This window comes from Chiloscyllium plagiosum, unplaced genomic scaffold (assembly GCF_037043375.1).
Source record: "Chiloscyllium plagiosum isolate Xiang-an unplaced genomic scaffold, Cpla_swu_hap1 HiC_scaffold_2, whole genome shotgun sequence".
NCBI lineage: Eukaryota > Metazoa > Chordata > Chondrichthyes > Orectolobiformes > Hemiscylliidae > Chiloscyllium > Chiloscyllium plagiosum.
Genome location: NW_028270140.1, coordinates 29,964,813 through 29,982,623, shown reverse-complemented (window position 1 = coordinate 29,982,623; position 17,811 = coordinate 29,964,813). Strand labels below are relative to the sequence as shown.

General features: G+C 40.1%; 1 protein-coding gene and 1 pseudogene across 6 annotated transcripts in view; one reads left to right on the top strand and one right to left on the bottom strand.

The window, feature by feature from the left end:
• Positions 1-4,496: 4,496 nt before the first annotated feature.
• On the bottom strand, positions 4,497-4,836 carry LOC122557969 (large ribosomal subunit protein eL36 pseudogene; annotated as a pseudogene).
• Positions 4,837-9,362: 4,526 nt separating this feature from the next.
• Positions 9,363-17,811, top strand: part of znf462 (zinc finger protein 462) — a 107,137-nt gene continuing 98,688 nt past the window's right edge. For 4 of the 6 annotated variants that reach the window (XM_043717196.2, XM_043717188.2, XM_043717184.2 and 1 more), the window contains exons 1-2: positions 9,363-9,517; positions 9,637-9,803. The gene's annotated coding sequence lies outside the window, so the exon portion shown is untranslated. Of the gene's footprint in view, positions 9,518-9,636; positions 9,804-10,119; positions 10,515-17,741; positions 17,808-17,811 lie in introns of those variants that run through there. The other 2 variants (XM_087995555.1, XM_043717172.2) reach the window with 2 other exon arrangements.

Below are 17,811 nucleotides of genomic sequence, written 5' to 3'. Positions count from 1 at the left end.
AGAAAAAAGGATGGGATTCTGATGGGAAGATATAGAAAGTTAGGCAGGAATTTAAAAAGGAGGTCCTTGAGGGTAGTAATATCTGGATTACTCCAGGTGCTACGAGCTAGTGAGGGTAGGAATAGGAGGATAGGGCAGATGAATGTGTGGCTGAGGAGGTGGTGCATGGGAGAAGGGCTCACATTTTTGGATCATTGGAATCTCTTCTGGGGTAGAAGTGATCTGTACAAGAAGAACAGATTGCACCTGAATTGGAAGGGGAAAAATATAGTGGCAGGCAGTTGTTCGGGAGGATTTAAACTGGTAAAATGGGGGGGAGGAGCTGGTGGGACCTAGGAAAATAGTGACCAAATAGATCAACCTGAGGCTGGTAAAGCTGGTAGAGTGAATGAGTCAAATAATCAGGGCAGGAAGGAACAAAGCTGAGAGCAAGGTAGGACCGATAAATTAAATTGCATTTACTTCAATGAAAGAAGCCTAACAGGGAAGGCAGATGAACTCGGGACATGGTTAGGAACATGGGAATGGGATATCACAGCAATTACAGAAAAGTGGCTCAGGGATGGACAAGACTGACAGCTTAATGTTCCAGGATCCAAATGCTATAGGAAGGATGGAGGTGGGGGGAGGGCATTGCAAGAGAGGAGGAGAAGTGGCATTTTTGAGAAGGCATAGCATTACTGCTGTACTGGGGGAGGATATTCCTGGGAATACATCTAGTGAAATTATTTGGGTGACATGAGAAATAAGAAAGGGATGATCACCTTGTTGGAATTGTATTATAGACCCCCTAATAGTCAGTGAGAAATTGAGAAACAAATTTTCAGGAGATTTCAGTTACCTGTAAAAATAGTAGGGTGGTTATGGTAGGGAATTTTAACTTTCCAAACATAGACTGAGACTGCCATAATGCTAAGGGTTTAGATGGAAGGGAATTTGTTAAGTGTGTACAAGAAAACTTTCTGATTCAGTCTGTGGAATACCTACTTTCAGAAGGTGCAATCCTTGACCAACTCTTGGGAAATAAAGCAGGGCAGGTGTGTGAGGTGTCAATGGGGGAGCACTTTCAGGCCAGCAACCATCATTCTGTTAGTTTTAAAATTAGAAGGAAAAGGATAGACTGGATCTAAAAGTTGAAGTTGTAAATTGGAGGAAGGCTAATTTATGACAGTATTAGGCAAGAACTTTCAAAAGGTCATTAGGGGCAGATGTTTGCAGGTAAAGGGATGGCTGGAAAATGGGAAGCCTTCAAAAATGAGATAATGAGAGTCTAGAGACCATATATACCTGTTAGGGTGAAAGGAAAGGCTGGTAGGTGCAGAGAACGCTGGATGACTAGAGAAATTGAGGTTTTGGTTAACAAAAAGAAGGAAGCATATGTAAGGAATAGACAGGATAAATCGAGTGAATCCTTACAAGAGTATAAAGGCAGCAGGAGTATACTTAAGAGGGAAATCAGGAGGGCAAAAAGGGGACATGAATAGCTTTGGCAAATGGAGTTAAGGAGAATCAAAGAGTTTTTAAAAATACATTAAGGACAAAAGGGTAACTAGGGACAGAATAGGGCCCCTCAAAGATCAGCAAGGCAGTCTATTTGTGGAGCTGCAGAAGATGGGGAGATACTAAATGAATATTTTGCATCAGTGTTTACCGTGGAGAAGGACATGGAAGATATAGAATGTGGGGAAATAGATGGTGACATCTTGAAAAATGTCCATATTACAGAGGAGAAGGTGTTGGAAATCTTGAAATGAATAAAAGTGGATAAATCTCCAGGACCTGATCAGGTATACCCTAGAACTCTGTGGGAAGCTAGGGAAGTGATTGCTGGGGCACTTGCTGAGATATTTGTATCATCGATAGTCACAGGTAAGATGCCAGAAGACTGGAGGTTGGTAACGTGGTGCCACTGTTTAAATAAGGGAACTATAAACTGGTGAGCCTAACATTGATGATGAGCAAGTTGTTGGAGGGAATCTTGGGGGACAGAATTTACATGGATTTGGAAAGGCAAGGACTGATTAGGGATACTGGCATGACTTTGTGTGTGGGAAATAATGTCTCACAAACTTGATTGAGTTTTTTGAAGAATTAATAAAGAGGATTAATGAGGGCAGAGTGGTGGATGTGATCAATATGGACTTCAGTAAGGCGTTCGACAAGTTTCCCCATGGGAGACTGGTTAGCAAGGTTAGATCTCATGGAATAAAGGGAGAACTAGCCATTTGGATATAGAACTGGCTAAAAGGTAGAAGACAGAGGGTGGTGATGGAGGATTGATTTTCAGACTAGTGATGTGCCACAAGGATCGGTGCTGGGTCCACTACTTTTCATCATTTATATAAATGATTTGAATGCGAGCATAAGAGGAACAGCTAGTAAGTTTGCAGATGAACCAAAATTGGAGGTGTAGTGGACAATGAAGGTGCCCCGAGTGTACAACAAGATCTTGATCAGATGGGCCAATGGGCTGAGGAATGGCAGATAGAGTTTAATTTAGATAAATGAGAGGTGCTGCATTTTGGAAAGGCAAATCAGAGCATGACTTATACACTTAATGGTAAGGTCGTAGGGAGTGTTGCTGAACAATGAGACCTTGGAGTGTAGGTTTGTAGTTCCTTGAAAGTAGAGTCGCAGATAGATAGAATAGTGAAGAAAGCATTTGGTACGCTTTCCTTTATTGGTCAGGCATTGATTATAGGAGTTGGGAGGTCATGCTGTGGTTGTACAGGACATTGGTTAGCCATTTTTGGAATATTGTGAGCAATTCTGGTCTCCTTCCTATTGGAAGGATGTTGTGAAACTTGAAAGAGATCAGAAAGGATTTACAAGAATGTTGCCAGGGTTGGAGGATTTGAGTTATAGAGAGAGGCTGAATAGGCTGTGGCTGTTTTCCCTGGAGTGTCAGAGGCTGAGGGGTGATCTTATAGAGGTTTATAAAATCATGAGGGGCATGGATAGGATAAATAATCAAAGTGTATTCCCTGGGATGGGGGAGTCCGGAACTAAAGGGCATAGGTTTAGGGTGAGAGGGGAAAGATATAAAATGGAACTAAGGGGTAACGTTTTCACACAGAGGGTGGTGCATGTATGGAATAAGGAACAAGGCCAGAGATAGTGGTAGAGGCTGGTGCAATTACAGCATTTAAAAGGCATCTGGATGGTAATATGAATAGGAAGGGTTTAGAGGGATATGGGCCAACTGCTGGCAAATGGGATGAGATTAAGAATCACACAACCAGGTTATAGTCCAATAGGTTTATTTGGAAGAACTAACTTTCAGAACGCTACTCCTTCATCAGGTGGTTGTGGTTGATCAGGTGACAAATACCTGATGAAGAAGCAGCACTCCAAAAGCTAGTGCCAAATAAACCTGTTGGACTATAACCTGGTGTTGTGTGATTTTTAACTTTGTATACCCCAGTCCAACACTGGCACCTCCAAATCGGGACTAGATTAAGTTGGGATGTTTGGTCGGCATGGATGCGTTGGACCAAAAGGTCTGTTTTCGAGCTGTACATCTCTATGACTCTGTCTACACTTTCCAACCTCTTACCATTTAAGAAATAAGGTGAGGTCAGAGTGATAGACCTTGGGATCAAGGCTACACTTGACCAAGAGTGGCACCAAGGAGGCCTAGCAACATTAGAATCAATGGGTATTGGGGCAAACTCTCCAGTGGTTGGAGTCATACCTGGCATGTAGTAAAATGGTCATTTTTTTTGGAGATCAATCATCTCAGCTCCAGAATATCTCTGCAGGACTTCTCCAACCATCTTCAAGCTTCTTCATCAATGATCTTCCCTCTATAAGGTCAGAGGTGGGCAGATTTGCCTATGATTGCACCATTTTTAGCATCATTCGTGACTCCTCAGATATCTCACAGTACCTTCTGAATCCACCCCACTTCCACTTAGAAGGACAAGGGTGGCCTGCACATGGGAACATCACCACCTGTAAGTTCCCCTCCAAGCCACTGGCCATCCTGACTTGGAAATATACCGTTGTACCTTCACTGTACCTCCCTGGTGAAAAATGCTGGAATTTCCTCCATAAGGACATTGTGGGTCAACTTACAGCACATGGACTGCAGCAGTTCAAGAAACAGCTCATCACCACCTTCTGAAGGGTAACTGGAGACGGGCAAAGAATCCTGGCCAACCAGCTATTTCCGCATCTCACAAATGAATAAAAAATAAAATGCAGATCTGTTCCTGCTACGAAGTGAATAACCTCACATTTTGCCCAAATTATCTTCCATTTTCCACGCTCTTGTCACCCAATAAGCCTGCCCAAATCCTCCTGAAACCACTTTAGACCTTCCTCATAAGACATATTCCTTTGCTTAGCAGTACATCAGCTGCAAATTTGGAAATATTACATTTGGTCCCCATGTCGAAATCATGATGTCCATTGTGAACAGCTAGCACCCAAATTCTGATCTTTGTAGTACCACACTAGTCACAGCTGCTGTTGAAAACGTTTTTAATATAACTTTAAGAACTTAAATTGTAACAACGTTCTGTAGAATAATCTTTCTTTGCAGCTGCCTTTCTCATTGCTACCAGCACATTGCTGAATTTTTCTCTGTTCCTCTTCACATGGACATGAGAACTAACTCTCTTATTGATGAATTTGAGTGCACACTTATCTTTGGAGACTTTCAGAAATTCCATTAGACACATTTGATAGGGAGGAAAATCATAGTCCTCAGGAATCCTAATAAACTTAGTGTGCTTGCTTTGGTGCCCTTTTCTACTGTCTTGGGCTAGTCTGTTTCTTGGTGTCAGGGTGCCCCTTATGCACGTCAATTGCCATAGGACATCGGATTGCCATTTTTTCAGCTCACAGCCTGCCAATGAGAATGACCCATTTGTTTCTACTCTCCATTCTCTGTTAGCCAATCCTTAATCCATATCAATACATTATCCCACATACTTTAGTTTTGTCCTAACCCTCTAAGCCTTTTGAAAATTCAAATATACTGCATACATTCATTTCCCTTTATTGATATTTTTAGTGACATCCTCAAAAATATCTCCAGCAATTTAATCAAACACGCAAAAATCTATGCTTACATTGCCCGATCAGATCATTTTTAAAAATCCAACTGTCCACTTGTCATGTACTTTTGATACATTCTAGTATTTTCCCTTTTACAGGTATTGACTTAAGTCTGACGGGTCTGTTTTTCTTTGGTTTCTCTCTTGCTCTATTCTTAAATAGTGGAGTGACATTTACTAGCTTCCAATCTGCAGAAATCATTTCAGAATCAATGGAATTTTAGATAGTCAATGAATTGACTATCTCCACGGCCACCTCCTTCAACACTCTGGAACATAGATGATCAAGTCATGGGACTTAACAGCTTTCAACCCCATTAATTTCTCTCTTACAATCTAATTACTAATTCTAACTTCCTTCAATTCTTTTTTTCATAACATTACCAGATATCATCCCAAAGGACCCACTGCCTTGGCTTTCCTTTTTGTCAATATGTCCACTGCCATAGTCAAAGAAAGAAAAAGTGACAAGGTCCACATACTCTCCTGTGGCCCTTCCCAGTTTCTATACTGTTTATACCCTTTCCTCTTCCAACCTCCTGTACCTCTTCCTCTCCCTATGGTTTTCCTCATTCTCCTATGATTCCCCCATTCCCTCTCCTTCCACTATTCTGTACACTCCCTCTTTCTCTTTCCTTTCCCACTGCTGCCCCATCCTCTCCTGTATTTTCCTTGCTATTTTCTTCTCTCATGTCTTCAGCTGCCTGGTCCTTAAAGTCTGGATTCCTCTCCACTTCTCTGCCTTGCTTTCTTCCTTAAGGTGTTCCTAAAAATCTAACTCTTTGACTAAGCTTTTGATCTCTTGCGTTTATGGCTCAGAGACAATTTTGTTTAATAACACTACTGTCAAGCGCCTTTGATCATTTCACGATATTAATGATGCTAATGATATACAAGTTGTAGAATTGAGAAATGAATAAAGTTAAAATATGATCAAACTTTTCCTTGTAACTTGAGTAGACTTCAGAAAAGCCTTGTTCAAAATGGCAAAGCTGTTTGGGCCACAGGAATACAATGGGGTCATTCAGCCCCTCAAAACTGTTCCACCATTCTATTGGTTTGTGATTTATATCTATGTCAACCCCACTTATCCTCTTGAGCCAAACCCCTCAATATCCTTACTCAACAAAAATCTATTGAGGAGGAGAAAGTGAGGACTGCAGACATTGAAGATCAGATTCAAACAGTGTGGTGCTGGAAAATCACAGCAGGTCAGGCAGCATCTGTGGAGCTGGAGAGTTGATGTTTCGGGCATAGCTCTTCATCATGTTGTGTTTTTTTCAGTGCCACACTTTTTGAAAAATCTATTGATCTCAATTTTGAAAATTTAAATTGACATCCAGCTTCCACAGTGGGAGAGTTCTAGATTTCCAATGCCTTTTCTGCGAGAAAAAGCTTCCTGTCACAATTCTAAATTGTCTTGCTCGACTTTTTCCTTGTTTGGATTTCCCCACCAGAGGACATAATATATCTGTATCTACAGTAATATGACTCTTTAGCAATTTAACATCAGACTACCCACAATCCTTTCAAACTTAAAAGATCCCAAGCCTCGTCTACATGACCTGTCCTCAGAAACTGTCTCATTGCATCTTAGTATTAGTCTGGTGAATCTACACTACTTTCAAAATATCTTTCCTGAGTTTTGGTAACTGGAACTGAACACAATTCTCCATGTAGTATCTAACCATGTCTTTGTGGAACACAATAAGCATTTTGAATTATAATTGCATTAAGGTACATTTCAATACTTCATTGATGCATTTCATTTTTTTAAACCTGGTGTCAAAGTAATCAGTAGCACCAATGTTTTATTGTTGATATGTAAAAGAAAGTTTGAGAAAACATGTATGAGAAAAATTGAGAAAAAGTGTATGAGATGGTTTGTGAATGTGTGTGAGAGAGAATGAGTATACAAATGTGCATATGTTTGAGCCTATGTCTCCATGTGTGGGAGTTTATGAATGGATGACTGGGTGCCATTGAATGATTGTGAATTAGTACAAGTGAGTCAAATGGACATTGACAAATTTGTGCAATGGATGGAAAAGTGGCAGATTAGGTTCAAATGCAGAGAGATGTGAGGTGATGCAAATTAGTCAGAACAATTTTGAAAGACAATACAAAATAGAAGATATAATTCTAAAGAGGCTGCAGGAGCAGAGGAACTTGGTGTGTAAGTGTACAGATCATTGGCAGGATAGGTGGAAATCACAGTTAATAAAGCATATGGTGTTTTCAATTTTATTAATTGGAGCATAGAGTACAAGAGCAGGGAGGTGATGTTGATCTTGTATAGAATTGTTAGACCTCAGCTGGAATATTGTGAATGGTTGTGGGCACCACATTATAGGAAAGATGCAAATGCATTGGAGAGAGTAAAGAAGGGACTTGCGGGAATGGTTCCAGGATGAGAAACTTCAGTTGAGGATAGATTGAAGAAGTTGGGACTATTGTCCTTGGAGATGAGAAGGGTGAGAGGAGATTTGATAGAGATTTCAAAATCATGAGTGAGCTGGATGGAAAGGGAGAAGGTAAGCCTGCTGACAAAAGAAAAAAAGAGGACAAAGATTTAGAGTGATGTGCAAAAGAAGCAAGAATGATGTGAGGAAAAAAACCTTTTCACACAGTGGGCAATTATGGTTTGGAGTGGACCATCTGGAAATGTGTGGAGACAGTTTCAACTGAAAGATTCAAGCAGGCATTGGATAATTATTTGTATAGAAATAGTGTGCACGAATATGGGGTAAAGACAGGACATTAGAACTACGTAAAAGAACAGGTGCAGGTACGATGGGCAGAATGGCCTCTTTCTGCAAATCTATGCTTCTGAGTGAATTGCGAGGATAAATGAGTGTGAATGTGTGTGTTTCAGTGTATGTTAGTTTGAATGTGTCTGAATATGTGTGAATTTGAAATGAGTGTGTGAATTCAAGCGTGTGTGAATGTGATTGAGTGAATGCCAGTGCGTGAACATGTCTTCGTGCAAATGTGTGCGGATGAGTGAATGTAAAGGGAGCGGGGCCACACCTCTTTTCATCTTTGAGGGTATATTAAATACCTTGATATTTTTGTCTCAGATATGGATCTCCTCATCCAGCACCAAATCTAAATCTGGAGAAAAACCACAACCTGAGCACTTTTTTTCAGAAAGGTGGAAGAAAGAAAAAATGAAACACCAGGGAGAAATTGAGCTCTGAAGAATTGCTACGATTGTCAGATGGAATTTTTCTTATGCACCATTTGAAGACATTGTCTTGTGTTCTTTCGTCCAGTAATCTCAGATTCATCTCATGTGCATAGCTTCAAAGCTCCCAAAGCCTTTCTTGCATTCCCCCGCCCGCTCCCAACCCCCAGCCTGAACCTAGTATTTAGATCACAAGCTGCCTTAAGGTCAGTTGCTTTACAACTTAGCAGCCGCAGCAGATTAGATCCCAGTAGCGTCTGGCTCTGCCGCTGCTGCTGCCGCCGCCGTACAATACAACCTCTTCCCTTGTTTACTCGCTAAGATTAATGCTCTCAAGCTTCTCTCTCCCCTACAAAGCAGCGTTTTTATCTGCTATCCAGACAGGGCAGTGAAGGGGAAGGAAGGTTGAAAGGTGGATTGCAGCTTAACGTCCAAGGCATTTTTAGCCAGGAAAATACCAGAGTTGGAGCAGGACCTACTCAATTTATCTCTCTGGGCAGCGTCTTACGTCACAGACTAGTTCACTTTTCAAGGAGGGAAGGGAAATTAAAGAGTATCTCTGTAGAAGTTTCATTTTAAAGAGGTGAAATGTCACCTTTGGACATGCAAGGGACTTTCCCCGGACCATGTTAATTTAACAAAATACAAAGGTGACCGAGGATCTTCCCAATTTAGAACAATCCTAGAACTTTGCAGCTTTGTGCTATCAAAGCAATTATGCATGCGGGAGATACAGAACTTTATATTTTCCTTCCCAATAATTAATGTGTTAACCCCTCCTCACTCCTTTCCTCCCAAATTGGGTTCAAGTGATTGTCCCTGGCACCTGTTAGATTGGCACTTTGCCCGGGGAAGCCTTCTTCTTCTCTCCCCCCTGTGGCTGGTCTGCTCAACTCTCAACCTCCCCCACACCAGCGCTTTGTCATCAACTTTTTTTTTCAATTCCCCCTCTCTCTCTCTCTGCCTTCTCTCTTTTTTTCTCTCTCCCTTTCCTGCTAAAGTGCCCGTCACAGATCAGGTCATCTGCAGTTTTAGCAGCAAAAGAGGTGCTGGTGGTGGTGGGGGGGGGGATAAAAAAGGGAGCTGGAGCGGTTGGTGTTGGTGGTGGGGGGGAGGACGAGGAATGAGAGAGATGGCGATCTTGTAAGATCCCTGCAGACAAACCCATGAAGGAGGAACTTTCAACACAAGAGCAGAGAGCGAGAAAAGAGAAAGAGACGAGGAGCTTTGGGCTCGCAACCGGAGAAGGACATCTTGCTCCTTGTTTGTAAGTGAATGCTGCCGGGATAAGACTGCTCCTCCAAGTTGCCAGTGCTTGTTAATGAGAGCCGGGCTTGCATTGCATGTCTCTGTGTTGTATTAATGTGTGACTCTGCCTTTCTCCAGTGGTGGGGGTGGCTAGTGCTTGCGAGGGAAGGCAGCTCTGGAGGACTAGGAGCGCAGCCAGAGCCACATCTTTTCAACATTTCTCAACATTCCCTCTTCCCCTTGCATGGATCTTGTGCTTTCCTGGAAGAAGGAGGGTCCCTCAAGACATTGTGGCCGTGCAAGAGGTGAGTGGTCTCTTTGTTCCTTTGTTTTTTTGAATGTTTCTCGTGGCTCCCCTTTGAGTTGAGAAGAGAAAGTGCTTCACTCTCTCTCTCTCTCTCTGAGCTAGCGCAGAAGCCATTACATCGGGAGCTTTTGCTTTATTTGGCTGGTGTGTTTTTTTTTGAGGAGCAGCCTGAAAACATGCTAGCGTTCTCTCCATGAAAGCCCCATAGCTGCTGTGCAGCTGGTCTCAGGTCTAGACACAAAGGCAGCGACAGCAGCAGTCAGGGCTGCAAACCATTGCACTTCCTCATAGGCCACCTCCCCCACTCCCTCCTGCTCTTAGTCTCTTTCCTCTTCTAAATGTGCCTCAGACATGCATGACTTCCTCTCCTCTTGAAGGTCTATCTCGCTTTAGCTTGAATTACAAGGTTTCTTTTGTTGTTGAATGTGTCGTGGAGATCTCCCTTCCTCGCCATGAGGGTCCATAGGAATGACTCCTCCTCTAGCCTGATGTGAAGCCATTTTTTTTTTGAAATCAGCTCCAGGGAGTGAGTTGTGTGTGAAGGAAGAACGACTGCTTAGTCTTTAGATGTTACTGCCACTGGAAGCGCCAGAGATCCCTCTTGCATTCAGGTAGGCCCATAGCATTGTCCTTCACAGAGAGAGAGAAAAAAACAGAAAATGGTGGAGAAAGAAACTGTTCTCAGCCCTGCAATCTGGAGGAGACCTTGGTAAGGGAGAGATTATTTTACGATGTGTTCTCCAATTTGATTTAGTTGTGACACCAAGTTCTGTTGATCTGTTTCTTTGACCATGCTAAATCTTTTAAAGCATTTTATTTTGGATAATTTTGGAAATGTGCAATTCATTCTTCTTTGAAGGCAGATCCTTGCAGAGATAAGATGGACTAAAAGAGGAAGTGCAGTGTGTGGTGGTCTGCATGTATCTTCTGAAATCTCAAGGATAGAGAATTGAAACACATCTGGAATTAGACAGTGCATTTCTGAGAACCTCATTTATTGAATAGAATTATTTTTTAGCTTTGTATTCAACTACAATTGAGCAATGTTCTGTAGACATTTGAAGATGTTGCTTCCATGGTTTGGTGAATTTAAAGTTTTTTTAAAGTACTATAGTCCGAATTGAATGGGATTTTTGTTTTACATATGGCTAGACTAGAAGCAATGTGTCCTTGTATTAGAAATTAAATTATGAGATCATAGATAATCATTAAATAAATGATCTTGTACCCTGTCTCAGTGGGGAAAAATGTATATTTCAAAATGATTTGCAGAAAAAATTGAGATTATTTATTACTTGACAAAAATGTATTGAGAAGCAACGATGCCAAAACACGAATACCTATGCGTTGACAGTCATGTCGTGGTGTCCTTTTAACATAACTGTAGGGAGGTTGCTTATGATCTGGGATTTTCTTTGTAAGTAGCTTAATTCTTCTTTCTGGTGTTTTGAGGGGACACTTGTTTAATAGAATGAGGAATTGGGAGATGTGGTCCTACTCTTGTATCTGATTAGTTCCTTTTTGCTATGTTATTATGGTTGCTTAGATCTTGAAATACAGTAGTCACATCAGAATAGTAGTAAGCTTCTGGCATCTCCTTCTCTTCAGTTGATTGAAGATTCTGTGGGTGATTTCCCAAGGCACGTTGAGCTTAATTGCCCATAGTACCTTCCTGTGTAAAATTAGTATAACAAGATTGTGAAACTGTTGGTTTTTCTCATTGGATCCTCCTTCAAGGTAGCCATTGTGTAGAGATTTTACTAGTTTCAGTGTGACGACTGTGTGATTTCCAGTAGAAATGTGAGTACTTTCTGTGGTGGTGTCATTCAGAAAGAAGACCTGATTTAATTGAAGAGTCAAACATTCTGCAGGGTTTTTACAAATTATCTTAAGAATTTGAGTAAATGTTTGGTTAGCATTTTTTTGAATAAATGCCACCCAATTATGTTGTTTCTTTCAAATTGTCTTAATTTCCAACACTGCTTAGTTGAGAGATTAAATAAAAATTGCTTTTTATGACTTGATTGTTTCAAAAGACTATGTAGGAAGGCCTACAATAGGTAAGGTAGTTCTCGCCCCTTTGCAAAATCTAGTTCTGCTTTTAGGCATCAAATTGAGTGTGCTGGCCTGTCTCTTGGAACACTGGTTTCTGGACTACCATTGAGTTTACTAGTTAGAAATGTTTTGGTGTAAGTTAAATCTTTGTTTTGCTGAAACAGTGTAGAACATCCAGACTAGTTAATTATATACCTGATTTCTGTCCATTTGCATGTGGGGGTTTGAGGTAGACTTTTACATGCATGTTCTTGAAGGATAGGGACCGTTTTCAGAATGATGACTGGCATTTTAAGATGTCTTCTGGAAACAGTGGAGACCTGGCTGTCAGAGGCTTGGCATAATTTTGCAGAGCATGAACGCTCTAGGGTTTCATTTGAAGATTGGGAGTGCATTAAAAGTTCCAGAGCCTTGAACATTACAGGTGCTGTTGATCTATAATATCCTTGTAATTTAAAGGTGCACAAGTAATATTGGTAACAATAGAATACATTCTGATATACTTTTGCAACATTTGTGCAACTTCCATCTTTTTGCACAGGAACCTGAAGTTTGGAAGCACCTTGAAGATAGGAAATTTTAACTAAGCTAAGTGACAGGATAGACTTTATCTGAGAGATGTTTGGACACCATTCATCTTTATTTTAGCCCAAGTTTGGGACAGTTTGCAAGCAATAAGGTTTTTGAGTAGCACCAATTTTGCAAACTCCATTTTATTCTGAAACGCATGTCCTGTCTTGTGAACAAAGGCAGTCATGAGATCTGACTTAAATGGATTATTGCTCACTTCTGAAGTGCAGTGGTCATTTCCTTCTGAGTTTTTAGGATTTTCCACATTTTGCTCTTTGAATGTTGGCCATTGCATTGCTTTCAGTTTGCAAACATGTATATGTGGGTTACAGATACTTTTTGAAAAGCAGTTGCTCTTAAAAGGCTTAATCTAACTCAATTGAGGTAACTGAGATAGTATGAAAAATTCCAAATAGACAAGATGTAACTGACTATGTTATTAGTGATGCCAACCTGTTTTATTTCTAAAAGTGTTTTTTGTTTGTTGTTTAATGCAAGTGCAAACTGCAATGCCCATAGCCTTTTCACATTGCTTGGAATCCTCTCTGTATCATTTAATTTGCTTTTTACAATTTCGACTCTGACCCTACTTGAGATTCTCAGCACTTGAGTTTAAATATATATAAGTTAGAATTATGTTATAATGGAGGGCAACCCTGTTAATCTGTACCAACTGCCACTTTTGTGTAGTAATCAAGAGATATTCAGGAATATCAGTCTTGGAAGAGGTGAACTTTCAAAGTTTATCCATCTTCAATAGACAGTTTTAGGAATTCTAACAGTAGTAGTGGTGGATGGCAAGAAAAATGTAAAACTTGTTTATTTGAACACAGGGGAAAGGTTCTACGCTGAGGATCTGGTGAAACAGGGATACAATATGTAGGTCCCAGTGGGGTCTTGAGTCATTTGATTGATTGTTGTATCCATGCGCTGGACTGTTTAACAGTGAGTTACTCTTCATTCCATGAATTAATGTTTTGGGTGCGTTCCAATGAACTTAGCATAAGATGGTGGCTGAGGCTGTCTTCAAATGTAGCCTTTTGAGATCTGTAATGGCTGTCACCTTATTGTGCTTCCTTAGTGCCCCTGCATATATAGGCAATGGTCTCATTCTGCTTACTGGGACTGTCAGTAGAATGTCTGTTATGCTCGGCTAGTGAAATGCCTCAATGTTAGATTAAATTGATGTGAAGAAAGATGTCTTCAAGTTGTGTGCAAGCTGGCTAAAGTATTACAATATGTTTCTCGTGAAATAATAGACATGGGTTATTTTTGTGCAACTAGAGATTTTAATAGTTTTTAGGATTAGAGGTCATCAGATTTTGGTTCTATTTGGAGATGAAGGCTTAGTCAAAATTGTAGAATGCTGAATCAGCCAATGTGGTCAATGTTTTGACGGTTAATGGTTGAAAGGTTGTTGTGGGAGTTGCAGAATGTCAAGCGTATGTTGTTTAATTTGCCATTGTTATCAAAAATACTCATCATCTAGGCAGATGCTTTTGTCAGAAAAAGTGAAAAATTGTAATTCACAGCCTTTGTTTTTGGCACTGCACTTTGCAAAGAGTTTGGCTTTGTTGTCAGACCTCAAAGAATGTTTGCTATTTTGCTTTTATTTCACCTTACAAAATGTTGCTGTGCACTCTAACATTTTGAGATTCATTCCTTCCTAATTTAAATGAACAGTAGTTGGTAGTTATTCTGTCACTTGAATGGTGCACAGAAATGTTTAATTCCAGCTGTCTTTTACACTCAAAATAATTAATGAAAAAAAACACATTGAGAGAATTTCCAGGTGACCAGATGGACTTTCCTTTTTGGCATATTCCTGGTTTTATTTAAGATTCGAGATGATGGGTTTGTAGGCGAGCATTGAATTCCCTTTGATAATTAACCCCTTTCCTATATTTGATCTACGTTTTCTCATTAATAATAAGCACCAATGCAAGCAACTCTTAGGAAAAGATAATGCTCAGAAAGGGTTAAAAATGTGGAAAGAGTCATGATTAGGGAATTCCATTATGGTGTATGACTGCTTTTTCCTATTATACGCCTGAGCTAATCTGAGAGGGAACTGTTCTTTAGATAACGATTGTTGATTAGAGAGACCAGCAGAAGATTAAATAATGGTGCAGCTCAAGTTTATAAAAGGTTTGCCCTGTAGAGAAGAGTTCCAGGTAAACATGACATCATTTGCTTTTTGAAAAAAAACTCCATGTTGTGTGGCAGCTCAAAGAATGTTCCAGTAAATAGAAGCTGGTATCCTTTCCAAAATTAGAGGCTTGGAGTTCTACAGCAACAACATCTAGGAATTAAATAATCTTGATCTGAGAAAGTATATTTATTCAAAGTAAACATCTCATATCAAATGTGGATGCTCCTAGAATTCAAGCTTCTGAGAGAGTTGGTGCAAATGTGGAGTTAATGTTCTTGCTAAATTCAGTCAGGATTGTGCAGACTGTAACCTGATGTACATATGTGGTATTGTGCAAACTTCTGAAGTGCGGGAGCAAAAATGAGGAGCAACCAAATCTTGTCAAACTGGATTCCAAATATTTGGAGGTCTGCCAATAGGAATCTTGTTTTGTTTCATAGAAGCAGAAAATGGCGATTGAGACTTAACTAGAAAGCTGCACTCTTCCATGGAGGGATTGAGTCTGTTCAGTACAAACCTGGCTGTATTTTAGATCTCTACTTGTCCTTATTTGTGTAACAGAAGATAAAATGTGAAGCAATCTGCTTTCATCTGCAAGTCCACACGACGAGCTTTACATGACCTGCCCCTTTAAAGGAAATAATGGGATTGATGATTGATGTCACTTGCTGAGAGAGCACCCAGTGGATATTGACTCTGAAAGAAGATAGCGTCTGGGTAATCTATGCTGTCCTACATTTTACTCAAGGTTGCAAAAAAAAATTGCTTTGCATTTTGACTTTCCAAAGTGGATAGGGCAGGCATACTGAGATTTTGATAAAGAACTTGTGGGATCTAACATGTGCATTGTGGTCGTGTTCAATGCCTTTCTTTTAAAAAGAGATCTGCATCTGGAGAGTTGCAAAATGGGGCCTCTGATCTGCAAAGCTAGCAAGCCTGCTGCCAGAGTTGTGACGCAGAAGATAAAACTGTTGGGCAGCAGCAGCTGGGGGGTGGGTCCACATAGAAGGATGTAGTGTCTACATGAAGAACTTGGCTTGGCAGAAAGCAGGCAGCCATTTCATCTCAGCAGATTATAATTTTGGTTGCTAAGGGAGTTTGAAGCTAGCACCAAAAGAAAAATGTAGAATGAGGTTAGCTTTAGAACCTTCAAGAATCTTTTTTAAAAAAACACCTGGTAAAACTGTCCAAATTTGATGGCTTTTTTCTGAGAGAAAAAAAATCCCCTCATGAAAGACCCATTTCATTTAGTCACCCTTTTTCCCCCTCCTCTCTCTGAACCATTTCCTTTCTTTGCACTGACTTAGGACTAATAAAACTACAGAGTTTTAATAAGAAATATATCCACTGGGGGAATAGCCACAGTAGCAGTTGTGTTTTTTGAAAGATCTGATCTGTTGGTGCATTATTGTCCAGTTAATCCTTAATTTGTTTGTCCCCAATTTACTAAACCTAAGTAAGATCCAGTCAAGAAGTAAGATCCTGGTGGGCCACTTCTGTAATATTGAGATTGATATGCGAAGTATTCCTCGGATCAACTTTTTTTAAAAACAAAGTTGGGACGAGCAAACAATGGTGAGCAGTTTGTGCAAAATGTGGTTTAACCTAATTTGAGGAAGTATCTTCCTGAAACAGTAGTAGGGAGTGGAATACAATTAGAGAACAGTTGAGAAAGAATAATTAAAGCTCTTATCTTCAGATCCCATATTTTATCTAGCGAATGTGCTGGTGGAATTGTTCAAAGTTCAGGTGCTGGCTGGTGATTTGCATGCAGCATAGTAAATGTGTTCAGCTTCACAGACTTGCTTGAAATGTGTAGTGCATGCGGAATAGTTACTGAGTCGCACTGCCTAGCTTGTAGATGGAGCACTGGACAGAATATTTTATCTGTCAGTGAAAAGGAGCTGGATGGGTGCTATCAAACCATTACAGTATTAATCTACCTGATGGAAGGCAATGTTTGCTTAACCTTAACTCCATTTACTTTTATTATCATTATTGGGAACTGTAAAAGGTTAGGGGTAGATGTGTAATTTTAGGAAATGCTGATATTGGTGATTTCTATCCTTTGTATTATTTAACTGTAGATCTTAAACCACGTTGTCAAAAGTGTCAGATTAGTGGCCCAGAGGCACCAAATTTGACACAATCATTAATGTAATTAGCATTTACTTATGGAAATATAAATACTTGTCTATAGGTGTAAAAAGTGTCACCCAGGTAAATGCATTGCATGTGAAGATAAGGCTAGAAGGTTGGGGATAAAGTGGGACAGGGAGAGGAGGAGGAGGAAGAGGAGTGAAGTGTTCTTTGTTCTGACATTGGATCTGCATTGGCAGAGCAAGTCATGATCCCAGCTATCCTGCGCTTTGTTCCAACTTGCTCACTGTTCTCACTTTTTTATTAATTAACCTTTGATTAGTACAAGACCTTTATCTGTAGATGTTGATGCGTCAGACAGGACTAAACGGATAAACGTATGGGGAATATTTTTGATCAGTTTGGAGAGTTTATTTAAAAATAGAGCTGCATGAGATCGCTCTGAAAACCCTGCGATTGATGCAAAGAGGGACCAGTTTCCTGAGAAGTGCTCAAGAAAACATATCAAAACCTTTTTAAGAAAATATTTTATACAGGCTCAGTTTACGGAACAGTGGCTGCCTTATGCTTATTTTGCAATATGTTTGGAAGATTCTGTACCTAGAGAACAGAACAGGTTTCTCAGAGTGCTAGGTTTAAGAGTTGAAAAATTCCTCTTTGCCTGAAATCTTAGAACCTAACTTCTTGCCTGGGGACCTTCAGTTTATAGCATATCTGTCAGGGTAAGCAAGCGTTCTTCTCTTTTCTGTACTGACCGTTTTCAAATTGGCTGCAACACCGAAGGGAATCTTCCAGTGTCAGACAAGTACAGATGTAAGCCATTTGGCTCTTCGTTTCTGTATTGGTTCTTTGAGAAAGCTATCTAATTGGTCTCATTCCCATTGCCCATTCCCCATAGTCCTGCAAATATTCTCCCTTGCAAATATTTAAAATAAGAAGGGTTTTGAATATTTAAATGTGTGTGAATGTATTAAATGAATTTGCTGGAAATGCTTTACATTTTATATGGAAAATGTAGAGAGAGTTGTTTAAAATTTGCTTTTACCTTCAATCTGTCAGGGTTTCCAAAGGAAACAGTGCCTATGAAATTCAGAAGAATGCTTGTGGAACTATTCTTGTTTGGCAGTGA